Consider the following 11,058-nt stretch of genomic DNA (forward strand, 5'->3'; position numbering starts at 1 on the left):
GCCGACTCTGCCTGGTTTGAGGATGGAAGTTTAGAAGGAACATGAAAATACAAAACTGTTAACCTGAGCTTAAAATCCCTAACTCAATTTATTTTTTAGTTTTCAATAGGGAAATGTAAAGAAACATAGTAAATTAATAGTAGCAAGACTACGAAGCCGCCAGTGCGCGAATCCAACTCGCTCTTGATCAGTTTTTGGTGTCATTGTACTCGCAGCAAATATCCTAATGATGGAAGAGGAAAACCAATTACTTAACATAATGATAACTTTATCAGTTCCGTTTTGTATTTAATTAACTTACCTTATATTAATTAGGTAACATGTTTTTATTGTAGGTAGCCGATTAAATAAGTGATTTGAATAAGAAATAAATAATAATAAAACCACTATTTCTTCAATTTCACGCAAAAACTACTGAACGGATTTTGATAAAACTTTACAGTATTATTGATTATAACCCTGATTAACATATAGGCTATAATTTATGCCCATCTGTGACACTAAATTTCACGCGGGTGAAGCCGCGGGCAAAAACTAGTACCTACTTACATAAAGACAAGAGTAGGAACAATTTTGGCGGTCTTATCGCTTTAAAGCTTGGCTATAAAGCGATCTCTTCCAGAGACCTAGACGATAATCTAGATGACATTACGTAAACGGAATGGAAGATTATATGTTTAAAAAAAGTGTTTTCTATTATATGAACAAGACTAGCTATGCCCGCGACTTTTCTTTACTCATGTGCCACCACTTCGTATGCGTGAAAATAGTCTGTTTTTAACATTTTTCATTTATGCCTCCGCTCCTATTGGTCATAGCCTGGTGCTGCCTATAGCCTGTGCTCTAGCTTTCATCAAGAATAGATTATCCGAAACAAAAATAACTTTTAAAACGAGTAGGGGAGACCTAGGAGAGTTGTGACAATTTTTACTTTAGGGGCCATATCTCGGTCAAAAAACATTCCACAGCTATGAATCATACAAATTAATGAAGCGCCGTTCCTTCTGTTTTCAAAACAATCACCAAAGTTAACTAAAGTATTAGGGTTTCTAAGAAAATCACCAAAATCTTAGACCACTCCCTCTGTCACAACTCTCCTAGCACCGAGGTAAGTTGTGACAGGTACCGAGGTGAGTTGTGACAGCATTGTATTTCATCTATTAGATATAAAAATACCATAATACTCAATCAAATATGATTTTTAGCAAAAAAGTACTATAGTCATCCTTTAGTACCTTAAAACAAATAGTTATAGGATGTCGTTACACAGATTGAGCCACATTTCTCCAGCTTTCATTTTTCTCCCACGACACTGGATTTTTTTATTATATTTTTTAGCTAATATAGTCACTATTTTCTTCCTCTTCTGTAAAAATAAAATAGTCGCGGTGGTATTGATATTGGTGAATGGTATCGGTTGTCCATAGACGGAGATTCGCCTTCTGGGTTTACTTGATAAGCCTATTTCTTCTTAATATATCTTGACAAGTTTAGATTGTAAGAGGTTGCAGCATATCTTAAACTTTAACCCTTTAACCTAATCACTTCATAAGCCAGGTCCTAATAGATTTCAACTCTAGGAAGCAGTTCCTCTATATGGTTTTCAAGTATAGTTATTAGGCATTCTGGATCAAAAAAAGGAGCAGCATGCAATTATACAAATTATGAACCTACTAACACACAAAAAAACATCTGAAAACATCGTGGAAATGGCCCATCAGAAAAATTAAGTAAGCTAGGAGAGTTGTGACAGCTTGTCACAACTCTCCTAGGTGTTTAAAATGACGACTTGGTTCGAATAATATTTTTTATTTTCTAAACACGATGCGCACACAAAAGATCAGTGCTACATTTTGAGACCTGAATAACCATGCAACTTGAGAAAAAATAACACAACAGTGCACATTTACTAAAACATGATATAAATTGAAATACAATTTTGAAGAAAAACTTACTTTTCGCATCTTTTTGTACACAGACGTCATATTTACGTAACCGTGGCTCGTGTCCCGCCCGCAGGTACTTAGTCAAGAAGAGCGTCTTAAAAGCGACAAACAAGCATTTTTACCAGCTTCCTAACTATATTAAGTAAGGAGAAATCGTCCTTGTCACAACTCACCTCTGTCACAACTCTCCTAGGTCTCCCCTACGATATTAGCGCGTTCAACCAAACAAACAATACCTACTTACTGCAAAAGCGTATGTGCCACACTGAAATAACACATTATTAGTACGAATATTCGATTGGTTGTTTTTTTTTTGGTTGTGTTTGGTATAGGTAATTGTAAAATACATTACTCATCAAAGAGTAAATACTATGTGTTATTGTTTCGTACGGACAATCGGACATAGCGAGTCTATTTACGGCCCAGCGGCATAGGGTTATATGGAAGTTATGAGCAGAAGGTCTCTCCCATGAGTCCCATGACACTTGTCACAATCATTATTTCCAAAGGTCTATTGCTGCATGAATAAGATTCACCCGTACAATGTCTCTTCCACATCGAAAAAGGAATGTTTTTCATAAAACTATTAAGCTATATTGGAAACCTAAACAAGCGCGCTGATCTTTATATTAAGTAGGTTTTTTTTATGTACGATTGTACTATGAGTACCTATGTATAATCATCACTAAACATCTCCATAACCGCTTAACCGATTCTGATATTTTTGTGTGTGTTCGAGAGTTTAAATTCAATTGGCCCTTATAGATTGCGCTGTAAAAGGGTTGCAGGAATGAATGTAAAACAAACGTTCATTCATGAGCACACTGAATTTGAAGTTTAAAAGCTTACTTTGCTTCTAAATACGAATATTTTAAAAGTTCCCATGACCTCTAAACTCAACTGTGTATTGTTCTAAAGTTCCTTGTGGAACCTACACACATCTTAATTGCATTACATTACAAACATCTTCAATACACCTACGCCTTGAAGTTAAGAGTGAACTAGGTCAGTGATCACAATAATATTGTACGCTGTCTGTCTGCTATCCTCTTCCCGTAAAAACTTTTTTTACAAATACCCACCCACAAGTGGATCCGTTAGACGGGAACCGCTTCAAGTCTATCACCTAATTTAATACGGATAGATATGACCATGATGAGTGATAGCTCAAAACAACTAACACATGTTTGTTTTTCAATAATGTGCAAAAATGAAATAATTTTAACTTGGTGAAATCATCAATTTATTAACGTTCAGTAAACAAGTTCTGTTTTGTTATTATAGTAAAATAGTAGGTACTCACGGATGCTATCAGAATAACCCCATCGTTTCCGCCGGCCACCCATCATAAACACACCACTCGAGTTCACTTAACAATTTTTAAAAGTTATTTGGGTATTTTTCACTTTGTCATCGACATCTAGTCATTATTATTAAATTACACTAACTATCGAATCCCAAAAAAATTCACTTCAACCTTGTTATACCCATAAACCACTTAGTTACCGCCAGAGGCCGAAAATCTGTCCAATATTAAAAATTAAGTTTTTCAATAACTACCGTCTACCGCGACACGAACTTAGAATGTATCGCGCCGAGGGCGAGCCGTCCGCTGTGTGCGCACGCGACCCGCGCACTGAGCGATTTATGGTGATAAATCCAAAACTCGAACAGAAGCTTACGTCCTTCTTTTGTTTCGTGATCAGCTGGTAAATAGGGTTGGCTCAATCGGTTTTCGTACTATACTTAATCGCTATTCTTTCTATACATGTTCAATAATATTTAAATTGTTTAAAATAAGGTTTAATGCAAAGTTATAAGTATTAGCATAGAGTAGCCATTTGTTTTAGACATTACTGTTATTTGTAGGTAAGTTAAGTAACTTCTTTCGTCTCAAGTATAAATGGTAGAAAACTGTTTTAGATAAGTTGTGTACTTATTTTAAAGGTATTACAAATCAGATATGAATAAAGTTAGTTCGTTCGTGTTTTCTGTGTGTTCCTTGCGGGCAAAACCTCGCCGCATCTTGCGACTTGAGGAAAAACCACGGCACAACGAACTCAGCGTTTCCTCGAGCAATTATTACCAAGATCATATGCAAGTACAAACAAACGACAGCATACAAGATTAAATAACATCCTAGGAAGGTGTCCTAGGATGTTATTTAATTGTATTACTTAGTTGTTATTTCCCAACAAAAATGACGTCTGATTTGCAGCTATCTGAAATATATACGTTGAAGATTTAAGGTTAATCGTGTCATTAAAGAGATTATTTATTAATGTTCATGCACTTTTTTTTTCATATTTTATTATTCGGCTACATCCAACCACAGTCCGCACGTACTAACCGCACAAGTTATCGCCGTTATAATTTGCTATTACGTTCGAGGACAATTGGTTGATGTCGCTCTATTTAAAGCTACATTTTAATTAAGTAAATCAAGTACCTACGAATGTTAGTAATATTGACATAAGTACCTACTCATGTACTATCAATAAGGATACAACATCAAAATTGAAAATCAAATGGTATCTATTGTTTCGGTATTTTGAATAGAATACCTAACTTTGATGCAAATCATGTAAGCTATGGTCTAGTGGTAAGATCGACAGACCTTCTACAGACTCAGAGGTCGCGGGTTCGATTGCCAATGGGGGTAGATTTTTCTGTCCGGCAGGGCTTGTTCTAAGTCCGCCTGGCTAGCTACCACCATCTTATCTAAGTCTGTCGCCATAACAACAATTTTAATTTCATTCGGCAGTTGGAAGTAAGATGTTCATCTGTGGTTGAGGATTCCGGGCGAAGCTCGCTTCCACATTCGGCCTGATCATCATTTTCCATCAGTTGAAGATGCAGGCCAATATAAGAGCTTCCTTGTTGTGAATTAAAATAAAATAAAAATCACTTTACATTATACCAGTACCTATACCTAAGCTAGGTTTTTAATCGAACACGTACTGAATCTAATGAGATTACCTACTTTAATGTAATGTGATTTTAATTTAATTTTATGGGATACGCATAAGTAGGTAGTTTAAAAATACTTTACCTACTGTTAATCAACATCTGTGATACTGGTAATGTAAAGAGAAATACGACTAAGGCTTAGGCCTGATCGTATGATAAGAAGAGTTGCATTGATAGAACAGATACTAGCAGTGATGACCTATTCTACCTCCATACCATATTTTAAGAAATCCGGAATAAATCCTGAAAGTTTTATAAAATCAGACTTAATAATTAACTTTTAAAAAAAATAAAACCGACTTCAAATGCGTGAACACAAAAAAAAACTAAAAATTAAAAATATTGCGTATAAAAAAGTTCATCCCCAATTTTCCACCCTTGGGGGTGAAATATTTTCTTCAAATTCGCATGAAACCACCCTTTTGATAATACCTATTCAACAAAAAAATAATCGTTCAAATTGATTTATAATCGGCGGAGATATTGCGTATAAAAAAGTTCATCCCCAATTTTCCACCCTTGGGGGTTGTTTTTTCTATTATTAAATTTAAATGGGACCACCCTTGAGGTATTACCTATACGCCGAAAAAAGATTTGTTCAAATCGGTTCATAATTGGCGGAGTTATCGCGTAACAAACATGGAAAAAAAACATACGGGTCGAATTGAGAACCTCCTCCTTTTTTGAAGTCGGTTGAAAATAAGTACTGTCTTACTTAGATTAGTGACTTAGTGCCTAGAAACAGAAACAGGATATACGAATGGCATTTGAACTTCGTTGGTAGACGTGAAAAAACGTACAAATATTATAATAATTAAGTATTATTATAAATCACTCGGCTCTCCTTGACTCGACCGGAAAATGTGACTTTTAAAATAATAACAATCGCATCCAGCCAACAAAGTAATTTTATTCGGCAAATGCAATGTGTTAATTGCATTGATGTTCTGAATAACCTTCTAAAGCCAAATAATTGGCGTGTTTGAGAATACAGGGTTGGTGCTTTCCGACTGTATGAGAAAGAAGCAAGCTAAAGTCACTGAGCTTACTATTCATATATTTCTGGAAATCTAGAGATGTCAATCAATTATTACGCACTACGCATTGCGGTTCTTAGTTAAACAATAATACATTACCACAAGACTTTAACAATAACAAACAATAAGGTACACTAAGCTTCCCAGCAAGCCGTGCGTGCGATGCACACGCTAATCGGGTTACGTCTGCGGTGCCGCCAAAGGTCGCCGCGGAAGGCGCACCCCTGACCGTGCTACTGACCGGCGTCGAAGGTATTGTCTACTTAGTCATTATTTTATTTATTGAAAACCCTGCACAACATTTTACAGAATCAAACGGTATTATAATATGACATACCTAGTAACATATTGAATAATGCCTCTGTAAGATTATGCGGGCGACGGTATCCCGGAACAAGCTTCGCGGGAATCCCATTTTCAAAGCGCGATTTCCCAAAAACAGCCGCTGACGCATTTACTTAGATAGTAATAAAAAATGTCAACACAGTCGATCGATACTAAATCTTAGCACACTCGAAACTAGCAGGAAAGACGTCATGTACCACTCGGTTACCGAGAAGTGAGCGCAAGAGTGTTTCCCCACCGGCGCCGGCGCAGGTAAAGTCCGCAGCAAGGCCCGCTCGCTATCGATGCTATCTAGTTAAGCCTTACTGTGTGGACATTGTCAAGTCTGACGCAATCATTTATTTTACTGCCTATAAATCTAGGTATTCTGCGCAAATTAGTAAAGAAGCGACGATGAAACCTACCTACATTATTTAGGTTAGAGAAAAATATTGTCAAATGGTTGTGATCAAATAGATTTTCCATTAGAAGACAGAAAAAAGGAATCACAATTAACAATCTATAACTTTTAGATATTTACACTAGACCATGGACCTCGTTTTTTACCAATCAAACAGATAAATTATGATGTTGGAATGGATACGTATCATTTAAATAAATTCAGTATTTACATGTGAAATTGATGTTTAGTGTGAGATTGCAACATTTGAAAGCGAGCTGGGCGGCCGCGTGATTCATTGTCTCAGTACTTTACCATAGATCAAGTCTTCTGCTTGCGGATACCGCTGCATCTGGAAGTACCCAACATCCGCCAGCTATCCAAGTATACACGTATATTCGGACATTGAAATCCATTAAACTTTTTTTTTAATTAAATCCACTGATGTTATGATGTTAAACCAATTCGATCCAGTTGATTGGTCGACAAAAATCATAAATACTTCTAAAACCAGTATACCTCTTACTGTGACTATGAAACCATTTCGAATAAATTTTGATTGATCGATGTTTATCGGTATGCTTATGACTATTTTGCGAGTAAAAAATAAATGGTAATATTTCATTCCAAACTGTTGATAGGCATCAATTGCAACAGCAAAGCAATGATGCTAATATAAGGCAGTATGTAAACTAGTTGATAGGCAGCAATTGCAACAGCAAAGCAATGATGCTAATATGAGGCAGTATGTAAACTATACTAACAGAAAAACCCTAAGTACCGGAATATTAGGTACAAAGCTCAGATACAGCTGATGTAAAAATACAGCGAAATGACAAGGTTTATTACTGTTCTCCACACTTAGACCAACAGCCAGTGTTCAGTTAAATTGTAATTTTAGAGGCTGACAAAAAGAACTGTCGCCATCGTTTGGACGCTAGTCGCTTCTAGCATGCGTCGCGAGGCGCGAGGGCCGGCCAAGGCCGCGACAACCGGCTTCGACCGCGCCTCCGCGACCTTTTGGTATTTACCCACGACTCACGCGGCCAGGGAAAAGTTCAGAGAAATTTGGAAACATATTTAATATGTTACATTAGGAAATCACAAAATAATTAGCAGATAAGGGATAAGGGCGGCTACCTAAGTACTCGTAAACTCCGACAAACTTTACTTCGACATTACGTTACTCCGACATTTCTGAATATCGACATGACTTTACTTCGACACTACACTACTCCGACAAAGGATATTCGCCTTTGTCTAAGTAGTGTAGTGTCGAAGTAAAGTCATGTCGATATTCAGTAGTGTCGGAGTAACGTAATGTCGAAGTAACGTTTGTCGGAGTTCAGTTTTTGAGCCGATAAGAGCATGAAACGTTAAAGGCAAATCATATTAAGATTATATTTCAGCTTAAATTAGCTTTATATCTCCACAATTAATAATTAGCCTTATAACTGGGAAAGTTAATGAGGATGAATGGAGATTTACCGAGATCCACGAGCTAAGGACATCTTTTACAAATAAATACATTAATACAGTAATATTATCAATTCCATTTTTAGAGAGTTATTATCTCGTTTTGTTTAACAAGACCAATCCAACAGGTTTGTTTAGTTTTAATTTCTTAAACAAGAAATTCATGTTAATTAATCATCATATTATTATGTGCCGAGCGTCGGGCCAGCTTAAACTCAATCACACAAATATCAGTAATGGAAAATCCAAGCCTTCGTTATTTCCTGAAACTACAGAGGCCTCAAGAGAGCACAATCAACTCATCATCATCATGACGGGTAATTAACCGAAAACTCAAGACTGTTTTTGCTGTTCATCAAAATGTTCATGTTAACTTGCAAAAAATGCACAAGTAGACATGATTTGCGTTTGAAGGTTTCAACTCGTTAAACATTATATTTCTTTTAAATTATGATATTTTGGCGTAAATGAGTTTTAAATATGAGGGGACGACTAGTTCTGTATACTCACTTAAAAATATGTATTTTTTGGCAGCAGAATATATTGACTCGTGATTTTTCCAAGTTAGTCTCAACGAGCATGGAAATGCTCTGAAAGGTTTAGATTTATTTTAAAGCACGAAACGAATTAACACATAAGGTCTACTTATCCTAAATCGACATTGACATTTCTAATAATAAAAAATAATTTATAAGTCAAAGTCAAAATTTCTTTATTTGTTTAGACTAATAAATAGTACTCACAATTCGTCATTTTGCTCTTAAGGAGCCTCTACATGTCTCATAATCTTTTTACCCTACCAGCGCTTCGACACCAACATTTGGCAAGTGCTGAGGAGAAGCGCCGCAACAAACTCAGTCACCACTGTCTGCAGACTTAAAAAAAAACAATCTAGTAACGTACATCTCATGTACGGCTTTGAAGAAGCGGAAATGATTCAGGCATATTCGATCATTATTTTAAATGGAAACTACTTTCCTACTGTGAAACGTTTTTTGCGGGCATGCCTACTAGAAAACTTACTAGTACTACTAACTTTTTAGTACAGTTTTTTGTTTTTCTTTGTTGACAAGGAAGTACCTAGTCCTACTCATAGGTTCGTGCTTATGAATCAGACGTAATCACAATGATAATGATGACATAGAATCTACGATAATATTGTATTGATACATAGCGTAATCCCAACTATAATATTATAAATGCGAAAGTAACTCTGTCTGTCTGTCTGTCTGTCTGTCTGTCTGTCTGTTACGCTTTCCCGCTTAAACCTCGCAACCGATTTTGATGAAATTTGGCATAGAGATAGTTTGAGTCCCGGGAAAGAACATAGGATAGTTTTTATCCCGGTTTTTGAAACAGGGACGCGCGCGATAAAGTTTTTCTGTGACAGACAAAATTCCACGCGGGCGAAGCCGCGGGCGGAAAGCTAGTTAACCTTTAACTATAGTTGTGAAAAAATAATCACACTCCCATGGACGTCGGGTCTCACAGACCCCTATCTAAAATTCTTCATAATTTCATATCTGAACCAATTTGAATTTATCAAAGAGTTGATATACACCGTGTTACTTTGCATTCTTGCCATATTCACAGAGATAAAGGTAGGGAACAATACCTATTATTTAAGATAAACAAGAGACTCCCATAAAGAAAGTACACTAAGATTTTAGTAAATTTGGTTTTTCAGTACAAATTGGAATAAACCCATTTTGTCTCGCACGTTCTACAGGTGCAAGTGGAATAAACCTAGTGGGCGTGGCCTAGTTCTTAATAATCTGTTGATTTATGGCTCTGGGTACCAGCCTTTTTATCCAGTCATAATAATTATTTTAAAATACTCTTCAGTTGATTTCAGATTTTCCTTTCTACTTTACGGGCTTATGACCGTCAAAAATACGTAATAATTATTAGGGTTTTAATTAATTTTAACATTGTACCCTATTTTTACAAATTAATAAATTAAGTATGAAATGAAATCACCTTATTCACAATTAATTATTTATTTATAAGTTCCTACTTACAAAGTTTACGTACTGCGAAGCAAGTGTTCAAAGTGTCCTCCTTTCTGATGAAGGCACAGTCTAGCACGGCGAAGCGTAGTTTTTTCGCTTTAGTTTTCGCAACACATAAACGTTTTGTCTCACAGTTTCACTAAAACAATCCTTTCATGTAACTCGTTTACACTGTTTATCTCTTCTGCGCATACCAGTCGTTTCAAGTCACTCCAAAAATCCATTGGTGTCAGATCCGAGGATCGTGGTGGCCAAGCTACTGGACCACTCGTCCAATCCACTGTTCACCAAACGTATTATTCGCGCACTTGACGTCCTTATTGTAGGGGAGCACCATCCTGCTGGTAGTAGAGCATTTGGTGTTGTAACGCTAAGGGTATGTCATCAAGCATTTCGTCTAAAACGTCTTGCAGACACTCCAACCACCATTTTGATTAAATTATTCGTTGTTTGAATATACTTAAAAAAAATGTATTTATTGCCTTCAGACATTTTTGTATTATTTATAACGTGATTTGTGATTGATGGATTTCTCAGTTTTTTACAAGTGTCAGAAAGACATTTAAAAGACAATAGATTGCAATAGATATTTAAAAATACAATAAAAAGTAAAAAGTCTTCATCTCCATCGCCAACAAGTGATGTGCATGCGTTACGATAATTAGTGATGTGTTTAACGGATTGTCGATAAAATAAAATACTCAAGATTAAAAAAAAAAAATTCGGGCATTATTTTTTTACGGATTTGTGTTCAGTATCAGTAATATAGTAACCTCTGTAAATATGGCAAGAATGCAAAGTAACACCCTGTATATCTAATAACTATTAATAAAGGATTTAGTAGTAAATGTAATAAATTTTTTATCATTATTTAATTATTTTTTGGCAAAATT

The sequence above is a fragment of the Ostrinia nubilalis genome, chromosome 22 (assembly GCF_963855985.1).
Source record: "Ostrinia nubilalis chromosome 22, ilOstNubi1.1, whole genome shotgun sequence".
Classification (NCBI taxonomy): domain Eukaryota; kingdom Metazoa; phylum Arthropoda; class Insecta; order Lepidoptera; family Crambidae; genus Ostrinia; species Ostrinia nubilalis.